Here is a 12,707-nt window from a genome sequence, read left to right as displayed (position 1 = left end):
ACTTTTTCTATTGAACATGTAGTTTCAATAGAATTAGTGGAAAAACATTTTAGAATAATCAGAATAATTCATGAGTCAAAAGTGAAGAGAACACCACATTGTAAGTATAGACATTTATCACTCCAGCTCATTGCCACTGTAGCCATCCCCTCCCAAACCATGTCTTTTCACTCCCAGTATGCTCTCTCTGGGTCAGGCGTCCCACCACCTGTCTCCTTTGTTTTCTTCTCCCACTCAGTACTGTCCTTTGCCGAGATTTCTCAGGCTTAGCCACTTATCAAGTGGCATTTTACTTTTCCATTCAGAAACAATATTAGTCTGGATTTTACAAAGTTACTTTACTATGATTTTAAGTTTGATCAAGTGACAAGTATTTAACGAAAATGAATTAAGCAAATACATATTTTTGTTTCTTAAAAGAGGCTCATAAATGGCAGAGAAAATATCTAACTTATAAATGAAAAATATCAAAAGAAAACTGCTATAACTTAATTGGGTTAATTAGATTATATTATACCTCTGGATCCAAATCCTGACTTCTATACCCACTATCTACGTATGTGACTCAGGACAAGTTGCTTAATTTTTGTGCCTCACTTTTATTTTCCATGAAAATGGAATCAAAATTATACCTACTAAGTGGAGAATAGAAGAAGAAAAATAAGAAGAAGGAGGAGGAGGAAGAAAGAAGAAGAAGAAGGAGGAAGAGGAGGAGGAGGAGAAGAAGAAGAAGGACGAGGAGGAGGAGGAGAAGGAGAGGAAGAAGAGGGAGAGGGAGGGGGAGGGGAAGAAGAATATGTGAGGTAACTATTGTTGGGTTTGATGACCAAAGTCACAAACCTGAGTCTTTTTAGAAATGTAAATTGGTTTGCTCAGAGCTTACTAGTACTCTTAATCACAAAACTGTTTTCTTTGGTTAAGACATCTCAACATGTTCAAGGAGGAACAATTTGAGAATTCCTTTAAAGGAGTACATGATGAAATACTTCAGAAGTGGGATACAGTGTTCTAAGAAATTGATTTAGAGTGCACAATGGTTTAAGAGCATGACAACCTCCCCTCTTCCTCCCTGGTCTCCTTCACAGGGTGAGATAAAGCTGGTGCACTGAGTCGCACGGGATCAGAGATGCTTGAGCAAGAGATGACATCAACTGTGACTTCCCACGTGCCACCATCTCTGGGACTGGACTGAAGCTTCATTTGGGGAGCCTGGGGCACTTTGTAGACACAGACACTAGTGAATGTGCAAGTCGTTTGTGATTTCAATGGTGCAGATGACGGACTAGAGGTATGTAAAGATTAAGGACAGGGCCAAGGTTTAGTTGTGATTCAGTTTATTAGGCTACTTAACTTTATCAGAGAGATTACAAAATAAATTGTTCCTATCAGCTATCCATGGGAACAGGAGATACAGAAGGATTAGTTTTAAAAATATTTTGTTTTCTCTCTTGAGATGAGCCTGACTCAGGCAGTTCTATCATGTAATAGAGTTCACTACCATGCTTCAGATAAAAAGAGACTTAATTTACAGGTCTTTTTAAATTTTTGAATTGAAATCATTCTCCAACTAACCCTATCCTTTGATCCTCAGTAATCACCCAGCCATTCCTCTTTACAGTCTTCCCAGCCTCACTTTGCTTGTTTGTGGCATTCCAGAGTGACACAGCCCAGTCTCCTCAGAACACTCGGTCTGTGGCCAGAAGGCTGCTACTCCTTTTGTTCAAACAGTGTCAGAAATATTTATTTCAAGATCCAATTAAAATTCTTCGTTTTAAAAACCCTCCAGGGAATAGTTACTCTCTGGAACTTGTTTACTTAATTCCTTTCTTAGGAGTCCCCTCGTTTGTTTGAATTTGGCTTCTGACCTGCCTTTCTGGGGCTGTGGAGGCAGAGAAGAGCATTTATTGATAGTATCTGCTGGATCGAGCAGCTTTCTCTCCTTTCCTTAATGTGCCAATTTTCTGGCTCAGAACATAAAACCAAAGTAAGATAATATTTTCTTCTGCTCTGTTAATTTGTTTATTTTTCTTCAAATAGTATCAGATCCAAGCCCTTATATTATAGTTAGTATCTTCATTGTAAGGCAGATGATAGAGTAATGAGCAAGAAGTAGAAAATAAAAAAGAAGTATGATTTAAAAAATAAAGTTTTAGAGGGGAAGAATAAAAGGCAGGTAGGGAGAAGGAGGGCTAGCCTCAATATTTCCCTACAAAAAATACACAAGAATAATAAAAAATACTTCCCTACAGAGTGGCTTTAGCAAAAGCCTTGGTACACTAAAGCCATATGAGAATACAGAGTGCCCTGGAACGAAATATGTACACAGGTGCAAATGCACACACACACACACACACACGTCTGACTTGAATTTTGATGGATAAGCCACCAAGAAAATGGGCCATTTTAAATATAATCATAATTCTCAATGTATTTCATATATTTCTCACTGTATCTACTATGTATTCTTACCATCTAGGGAAATCTATGGATCAAGTAAAAATATGTGTATTGAGGGGCACCTGGGGGGCTGAGTCAGTTAAGCATCTGCCTTGGGCTCAGGTTATGATCCTGGGGTCCTGGGATTGAGCCCAATATCCCATGGGGCTCCCTGCTCAGCACAGAGTCTGCTTCTCCCTCTGCCCCTCTTCCTCCCATGTTCTCTCTTGCTTGCTCTGCTCTCTGTCTCTCAAATAAGTAAAAATTAAAATGTTTAAAAATGTGTGTTGAATATGAATTTTCAAACTACATGTTTCTCCTGCATTAAATAATGCTGTTGGGAATCAAGAAAGTAGAGTTTGATATTTAAAACTGTCCTCAGAAATCTTAGGTGTCGGTTTTCATAATGGAAAGACCACCATATGTCTCTGATGCTTGTGTTTCAAAGCAATGCAGAAAGAATGGAAGATGTGAATGAAGTTAATGGGACACAGGTATGAGGCAGCCTCTAAGATGGATGAATTGATAATGTACCAGAGACCCTTCCAAAAGCCTAAATTATTACACACTTCTCTCACCCTCCTACAGTGCTTTTTGTCCCTACATAATTCAGTGAACTAGACCATCAGGATAATTTGATATAATTCAAATTAAGAATTGCATTAAATCAATGTAAGTATTTGTAATGGGCTGAAGTCAGTACTTGGCAAATAGTCAGCCACATGTAAGTGTTTATAAATTAAATAATAAAATTAGATCCAGAGATCAAGCAATTAGTTTCATGTGACAGTCTGAAGTTGTTTTATTGACAGAAGGTTCTTTCTTCCAGCTAATATACATTAAAGTGACTAAAATAGTGTTTGGCCTTTAAGGCATAGTCATATAATGGAAGAGTAGTAACTGTAAAATATTTCAAGAAAGCTATTATTTTCAGTACATTGCATTTATTTTTTATTCCTGGAATTTGTATCAATTTTTCTATTAGTTTCTTTATGGCAGGGGTTACGGTTTATTGACATTTCTGGATCCTTGATAAGTAAGAAAAATAGTCAGTGCTCAGTAAAAATAGCCTTGTATGTTATGATGTTAAAGCTGATTTGGGAGCTTGCAAATAGATTCATTTTAACTTCATTTTTTAAAGTTTTAGTAATTTCATAAATATGGGGTTAATTGTAATTTGCATTATTAATTTTTAAAAAGCCTCACTTTCCTTTGTTAGACAATGAGTTCCTTCTTTAGGAGCAATGCTGTGTGGAATAACATGATGGTGTATAAAGCGTTTGTAAATCAATGGGACTCATCCTGGGCAGAGAAGGCAATTCCATACACAGAATAAGTTCCTATTCCAGTGAGAACAAAATGCAATCCTTCCAAGGTAGAACCACTTCTATCACTCAGTTCTTTATGGGTAACTCAGGTCACATGGGAACTTGGTGGCTCACAATCAAGTGTTTAGTCTTTACTAAGGCCTAGTAGCAACCCTGGGCTATTTTTCAAAATGACAAGAGTTATTTATAAAAATGGCAGAGCATTATTCAGAAATCTTCAGATTCTTTCCTATAATTCACCAGAAGGAGCGTGCTAATGATTCCACATGTCACTGTCTACCACATATACTGGAAGCATCATTGGAGCTGTGATTCATATGGCCCAAATGTCTGAGCAAACTTCGTGGCAGCCTGGATATGCTGCATATCTTTCTCTTGGTGGGTTTTGTAGTCCCTTAAATGGATTTGAAGTGAATGTGAAGTGAATTTGAAGTGAATTTGAAGTAAGTGGATTGGAGTGAATGTTCAAATGAGGTATATGTCTCCTTCAAAATCCAAGCAAGCCTTTGTTCGTGGTAGGAAAGGTGTGATCCTTCATTTTCAAAGGATATCTCAACTTGCCCTAGATAACTGAACTCCTAAAGTTTCACTAAGGTAACAGCTTCCTGAAGTCTTATGGAATTTGTTTCCTACCCTTTGATTTGCATGTGTCTTAACAACATGTCAAAAACATCTGCTACTTTCTCATTACCATGTCCAATTATCACATTATTGCCAGTGTAATAATCCAATGTGTTGTCCTATGGAACGGAGAAGAAATATTCTGGAGACATAGATAATGACAAAGGACTGTAGAATTGTGGAAGTTCTGAAGTAAGAGAGTGAATCTATATCACTGGCCCTGCCAGCTGAAGGAGAACCATTTCCAGTGGGCTTTAAGATGTACAGAATAAATAAAACATTCACCGGTTGAGAGTTTATCAGACTTAGCAATATTAACATTTTAGTTCAGATAATTCTTTCTTGTAGGCCTGTTCTGGGCACTGTAAGGATTTTAGGAGCTTCTCTGGCCTCCAACAGTAGCAACCCTTGTCAGTTGTGACAACCCTAAGTATCTCCAGACATTGCTCAACTTTACCCAGTTGCCCTACTGGGAATATCTTAAGACAAAGCTATGGTATATTGTCTAAACTAAGAAATTAACACTGATATAATATTGTTAATTAACCTGGAGGTTTTATTCAGATTTCACCAGTTTTACCACTCACGTTCTTTTTCTGTTCCAGGATTCAATCCAGAATGCCATGTTGTATTTAGCTGTTATGTGCTAGTCTCCTCTAATCTGAAAGTATCTTGGTCTTTCCAATCATGATTGAAAATTTTGAGGAGCAATGGAAATGGGTTTTGTAGAATGGCCCTCAACTTGACTGTTTTCTGAGAATTAGAGTGAGGTTTATAGATTTGGGGGAATAATACCCGAGAGGTGAAGTGTTTTTTTCCATTGCATCATATCAGGAGGGATAAGAAATCAACAGAATTTGTTACTTGTGTTACTCTTGATTAGGTGGCTAAGTGGCTGCCATCTTTCTCCTGTAGTTACTATTTTCCCCCTTTTATACTATATTCTTCAGAAGCAAGTTACTCTGGAAAGACAGCTTAAGTTCCACTTTGTAGAGACAGGATTATCAAAAAAATGTGTGAACTTGTATTAAAAACCACCATAGTGATTAACAAAAATTTGGAGGGACTTACTGTAAGGTTAAGCAAATATTCTATCAATATTTTACCCATTAATTTTAACACTCACCAATTGATTTTGCTAGAAGCAGTTATTACTATGCTGTTTTAATGATAATTTTCTGATTTCCTCATTCTCTTCTACATTTATTACTCAAATGTCTTCTCTAGGGAACATTTGTCTCTTTCCCACTTACTTACATATGCCGTCATTAGTATCAATATGGATTCATGGATATATGTCTTATTCTTTGTATTATAAACCAGCAAAATAATTATTTATTTCATTGCATAAATGGCACCAACTTCAGTCATTTGGAGCTCTTTCTGGTTGACTCAGCTGGTTTTTTTTGACATATTTCCTTCTTATTGGGAGTATGAGTGTATGTCAGGAGGAATGGGGTCATTTCTGTACTTTCTGTCACTACAAGATCCAGACTCACTTTCTCTTTTCCTTGCATCAACTCTAAAATCAGATATTTTTTGAAGGAGCCTGATTTCTGTTATTAGAGAAAAGTATGTAGAAAACAAGATCTGGGCACATGGTATGGTCATTGCTACTTTACTGTCATTTCCTGTAAACATTCTCACTGGACAGAACTAGAAAATACATGCATGTATATTAAACTGTATATACACATATATCCATATTTATTTTGTGTATAGTTTCCCTTTATGTATTATAATAAACATATGTTAATATACCTTTTACTAATTCAGTTCCACAAGATTTTTAATCTTTTTCAACACACACACACACACACACACACACACTTTCTTATTTGTGATTTCATACTCTGACACGTAAACCATGGGTCCCATTGCCTACAATTTATTTAAGAATTTGTTTAACTTTAGTTATATAGTTTCAGAATTGTTAACTCATACTGCTGTGAGAAATAAATTCATCAAATAGAGTTACTGTTTATGTACTGTTCCTTTTGTCTCCCAGCCTTAGAATATCCTGTCAAAACACTGCTGACTTGAGGTCAGGCTATTTATTCCAATCCCTGTTAATTAGATTATGCCAAACATTAGTAATACAGTTGTATTAATTTGTTTCCATCCCATCCAGGAACCCCAGAACATTCCAGGTAATTGTTGTTCACTTTGCATACAATAAAGTTTAATCTTTTTGTTATATAATTCTATGGGTTTTGCAAAAGTCATGCACTCATTATCAACAATACTATACAAAACAATTTTATCATCCTAAAATACTGTTTCTTTGACCCTATTTGTTGTCAAGCTCCCAAACCACAAAATGTAGATGTTTTCTCCATCTCTAGTGTATGTTCTTCAAGATGTCATTTAAATGGGATCATACAATATGCAGCCTTTTGTGTTTGACTTCATTTACTTAGTGAATTGCAATTAATATTAATCTATATCATTTAGGTGGATACTAGTTTACTTTTTATTGCTGAGTAGGATTCCATTGCATGGATATACCACAGTTTATTTATCCATTCATCTGATAAGTTACTTCTTGACTGCTTCATTTTTGGTAATTATGAATAAAACTGCTATAAACACTCATGTACAGGTTTTGTATATTCACATATTTTTATTGTTATAATTTTTAATTCACTTAGTTAATACTTAGTTGTAGGTTTGCTGGGCTGTAGGGTAAGCATATGTCTTACTTTATAAAAAAAGAAAACCTGCAGTGGCTGCCTCATTTTGTATTTCCACCCCAAATTAATTAAATTTTCTTTTGCTCTCCTCCTCCCTAGAATTTGATATCATCCATTTATTTGTTGTTATTGTTGTTGTTGTTATTGTTTTGCATTTTTAGCCATGTATGAAATGTTTTCTCACTGTAATTTTAATTTTCATTTTATAATGACTGATGATGTTGTATATCTTTTCATATTCTCATTTGTCTTCTGTAAGTTATTTTTGGGGAAGAGTCTATTTATATCTTTTGTCCTTTTTGAATTCTTTATTTTTTATTTTTTTGTGTGTTTTAAGTGATGTTTTAATGTATTCTGCATATGTGTTCTTTATGTGATATTTATATGTGATTTGCTAATATTTCCTACCATTCTATGGTTTTCTTTGATTTTCTTAATAGTGCCCTGAACACACAGAATAAATGTTTTTTAAAAATTTTTAGAAAGTCCAATTCATCAATGGTTTTTCATGGATCATGTTTTTAATGTCATATTTAAAAACTCATCACCAAATTAAAGTCATCCAGATTTTCTGTTTTCTTAGATGGGTTTTATAGTTTAATAATAAATTATTTGATCATTTGAGTTAATTTTTTAAATTACATATGAGATGTATATCAAAGCTACAGTGAAGGGGAGGTGAGCCTAGGAAGAAGCAGGTGGTTTCCTTGCATTGGGGAGACAGAGCTAGGCATCTGGGAGGCCAAGAAGGTTGGAATTCATAAGGAAGAATGCTAGACAACAGAGAGCTACACATTGACCAAACTCCAGAGACCTCAAGAAGTTCCTCTTCTGAATTTTTCCATTGATTTCTGAGGTGCACATACATATAAGAAACCTACCTGAGCCTGGCAAAAAGACCACTTGAAAGGATCAGATACAACAACTCCCTGGACTCATCTAGTGTCATTTATAAGTCCCAAGCAGCCACAGGAGAGAACATTCAAATTGCATCAAGTTCAGAATCTTCTAATAGTACTTTGGTAGGAAAAAAATCAGGTGTTACATTCCCATCTAACAAAACTATAAAGGGAAGCCCTAAAATGAGCAAACTGTTTCCAAACAGTTTGTCCCAGAACAAACTGCAAAAGTATTTAAGGACATATCGAACATCCAAGGTAAAATCACAGTGTCTGGCACTCAGTACAAAATTATAAGGCATGAAAGGAACCAGAAAAATATGACAATAATGAGGAGAATAATTGATTTGTTGAAACTAACTCAGAACTAAAACATGAATGAACCTCAAAAACCTAAAAATGCTTTGATATATCTATCAAATACTCATGTTGGACATGTTAAATATCTTATAATTTATTCATCAGTTATACCTCAATAAAACTGTAAAGTAACCAGGAGAATGCACACTTTATGATTTTATTTATATAATATTTTTAAAGGACCCTAGTAAACTATAATGCTTCTGGATATATAATTAGTTGACAAACAAATAAAGAAAAGTAAGAAAGTAATTATCATCATATGGAGGAGAAAAAAAAAAGGAGACTGGAACAGAATAGTAAGAAGGCATCTTGGGTTCAGGCAATATCCTGTGTGTTGTTGACCTTGGTTGTGGTTATACAGTTACATTTTCCTTGGTGAATTTTTAAAATGTATACTGTATTTAACAATAACAAAGTTATAAAATTAGGACTATTACTTTGTTGATTAAAATGGAAAATATTTTAAAAAATGGAAAATATTAAAAAAAATTGACAATGCAAAATATTTAAGAAGTATAGGGACAGTCATTCTAATTCCTTGCTGCCAAATGAAAGTACCAATTAGGAATGAAAAACATCGAGGTTTTTAAAAAGTAAGATTTTATAGTACTACACCTATTAGAATAGATAAGATCCAGAACTCTGACAACAGCAAATGCTGGAAAAGATGTAGAGTGAGAGGAAACCTAATTTTTTGATGCCGGTGAAAAATTGGGAAGTTGGGAAGGCAGTTTGACAGTTTCTTATAAAACTAAATGTACCTTAACCATATGACCCAGCAATCACACCTCTTAGTATTCAACTAGAGGAATTGAAATAATGGTGGACACATGTCATTATACATTTGTCCAAACCCAGAGTATGTACAACAGCAAAAGTGAACCCTGGTATAAAGCTAGGGACTGTGGTGGTTATGATGTGTCAATGTGAGTTTATCAATGGTACAAATGTACCAATGCATGAGAGAATGTTGATAATGAGGGATGCTGTGTGTATGTGGGGATAAAGGGCATAAAGAAAATCTCCCTACATTCCTCTCAATTTTGCTGTGAACCAAAGTGCCCTAGCATCTTTTTTAAAAGAAAAAAAAAAAAAAGTAAGGCTTTGGTAAACTGCTTTTGTTCAAGAGAATTAGAATACAATTTATATTGTGTAACAATATTGATTATTTATCTCCTTTGTAGATTTTATCCATCTATTAATTTTTGTATATTTATTTTGAAACTTTATTTTTTAAAGACTTATTTATTTATTTTAGAGAGGGGAAGAAGGGGTAGAGGGAGAGGGAGAAAAAGTCTTATACAGGATCCATGCCCAGTGAGGATCCCTGCGTGGGGCTTGATCTCACAATCCTGAAATCACTACCTGAGCCGAAATCACGAGTCAGATGTTTAACTGACTGAGCCACTCAGGCGCCCCTATTTTGAAACTTTAGGTGAAAGTTTATTTTTCAAAAAGTAAATACGTATTACTTTTACATTTTTAGATCAGATAAATAATGTTTGTAAAATTGTTTGCTGAAAATGCAGTTTAATATTAATTATTAGAAAGTTAGTTTCCACAAGAACCCAGACACTTTATTTTCAATAACACTCACATTTTGCCACAGGCATTTTCTTATTAGCAAATGAAAAGTTTCCTTGGCTTTTTGTTTTGTGTCAATTAGATGACTTCGGTTTGAATTTATTATGAATACATATCTTTCTTGAAAATGTGTTAAATATTTGATCAAAATAATTTACTAATTTCTAGGTTTTATCTGTTTGCCAAGAACCTTTAAAAGTCATATTCTACTTTACTTGCAAGCTAAAATATTCCTAGATATATTCCATGGATGCTGATAGAAGATAGATTTCTGAGTCAGAAACAAGGCATTTTTATCACTTATGGTCCAGCAAGTTCCATGAGAATTATATTGTTGGTTCTCTGTGATGGAGAGGGGCCCAGGCAGATGACACAGCTAATCTTAGCTGAGAAACCCATATCTTCTATGTTGGGTTTGAATCTATCTATCCTTCATTTCAAAATGGTACGTTATCCTTATTATACTGAGGAGTATATAACCTTTCTATTTGCTCTAGCAGGAGACACTAGCTCCATCTTGTAAAGCCGTAAAGCCATTTGTTGTAAAACATCTTTGAAATGATAATCTGGATTAAAAGTAGCGTTTCTTCTTGTGTGATATACAGAGCATGAGAGACCCATGATGAATCATTTAGCACCAAAATTCATCCATGATTTCCATATTTTCTTGGCTTCAGCTGCATTTTCTCACAAGAACACCCCTATCAACCACTCTGATTAATTTTACTCACAGTGTCTGGGATGAAATTTGTTCAATTTCTCTCATATAGCTTTTAATTAATATTTGTATCAACAGGAATCCAAAGGGCACCATGAAGCTCACCTATAGTAATGACCTCAACTATGCCCTCCAAGGTCCTGGACCCAACGAGTTAAATAAATGGTCAGGCCTTTTTTCTTAAGTTTCTGTACGCACTTTTGCTTGGTCTGAAGCCTTATTCAAATACAGCAGGATGTACTCGTGATGGCACAGCCTCTGCCTGGAACCATAAGGGGGAGACTAAGATAATTTTCTCATAACAACCCTAGTCAGTAAGATAAGATTGATCTAATGCCTTTGGGGTCCAACATAGTGTCACTGATCATTACAACTCAATTTAGGCAAAATTTTATAGTACTTACTCTCCCGTTGGATGACTTCTGTTATAGAGGTAATCTCCCATATGGTGCATGTACGAATGACTGAGCAGCCACTGTAGTATCTACGTGGTTTACCCTGGTCAGGTAATAAGTATACACAGATTTCCTCAAATGTCTTGAAACTGTAAATCTTCCAGACTTTCCTGAGGGCTTGTGGAGTGTGTGTTGGATACAAAGCTCAGTGCTCAGGAAGTTTACAACTCCAGTTTAGCCTTAACTTCTCACTTCTTCAGGGCCTCAGGGTCACCCAGGGATGGGAGATGGGAATCATCTTAGGCATTTTGTGGACATATCCAGAGTCCTGCACATGCATGTGACTTTCTAGTTTTCCAGGTATACATCCGAGCTTTCAAAGTTCTCTATGGATATCTCATTCCAGAGAGCTTTCTACAGTTTGGCCATATACTTTTGAGAGTACATGAAAGTTGAGAGAGTTGAAAAGTTGAGATATTTGAAAGTTGAGAGTACTCAACTTTAAAAAAATGCTGCATTGAACAAGTGCTGGTGATTTGGGGGAACAAATGCTTGGGATAGGGTTTCTCCTGTTCAGCAAGATCACCTTTTCCAGAGACCTGAAAGGCCTACTAAATGGTGACACTGTTCTGAGGATGAATATTTTTAAAGTCTTCAGTCTCATTCTTTCCCCTCTGGTGGTGGCCAGCCTATGTTAACAGCTGCCATAGTGATGAGACTGCTGGCATTGAAGACTACTGTGAAGCTGGAGAAAGAGGGATAGGAATAAGCTAAGCTACAAAGTTACAAATTCAAAGCACCTGGGTGGTTCATTTGGTTAAGTGGCTGACTCTTGATTTCAGCTCAGGTCATGATCTCAGGATCCTGGGATCGAACCCCGAATAGAGTCCTGCATCAGGCTCTGCATTTGGCAAGGAGTCTGCTTGAGGATTTCCTCTCTCCCTCTCCCTCAGCTCCTCCCTGCCCCATGCTCAAGCACAGGTGTTCTCTCTCTATTTAAAATAAATAAATAAATCCTAAAAAAAAAAAAAAAAGGCTGCAAATTCCACTGTTTACCCTGAGGGTCAGCAGTTTTTCTTGAGTAAATGCTCCTCTGTTGTTGTTGTTTTTCAAAACTCATTTAATACCTAGAGTTTTGAAAAAGTAGATTTTGAAATATTGTCAGTATTTTGATTGTTTTTGTTGACTAGCAGATTTACAGAGGACCCCATTCTCATTCTTTGAGTTTTGATTTTCCTATGAGACGTTCTGTTGGAATTACTTTCCATGTCTTGTGACAGTTGCTTTACATATTCTTTTGTTCAGAGTGTTTAGTTGAAATCAGTAGTAAAGATATGCTGGCATATGATTGCTCTGTCTTAACTGCAACTAGGAACTCGACAGCATGTGCTTTATTCAAATCAAAGCAGGAATATTATGTAGCAGACTTACTCTATTCATCATTGACTCATAAACAACAACAACAAACTAATTTTTTAAATTTTCAAAGGCCAAAATAACCAAGATTATTGTAAATTAAGATTATTGTAAATATGCTTATGTATCAAGTGTTATTATACCAAAAGAATAATTTTCCTTATAATACATATTTTATAATGTATATTCAGTCAGGTTTAATATTAAAATAGTTTTAGTTCATAAAAATGTTTTGATTTATTTATTAACAAAAA

General features: G+C 35.3%; 1 pseudogene; it reads right to left on the bottom strand.

Annotated features, from left to right (window-relative positions):
- Positions 1-1,038: 1,038 nt before the first annotated feature.
- Positions 1,039-12,707, bottom strand: part of LOC116868905 — a 32,395-nt pseudogene continuing 20,726 nt past the window's right edge.

This window comes from Lontra canadensis, unplaced genomic scaffold, assembly GCF_010015895.1.
Source record: "Lontra canadensis isolate GAN:19392208 unplaced genomic scaffold, GSC_riverotter_1.0 scaffold1, whole genome shotgun sequence".
NCBI classification, from domain to species: domain Eukaryota; kingdom Metazoa; phylum Chordata; class Mammalia; order Carnivora; family Mustelidae; genus Lontra; species Lontra canadensis.
The sequence above is the reverse complement of the archived record's forward strand: the minus strand, read 5'-3'. Positions and strand labels throughout refer to the sequence as shown.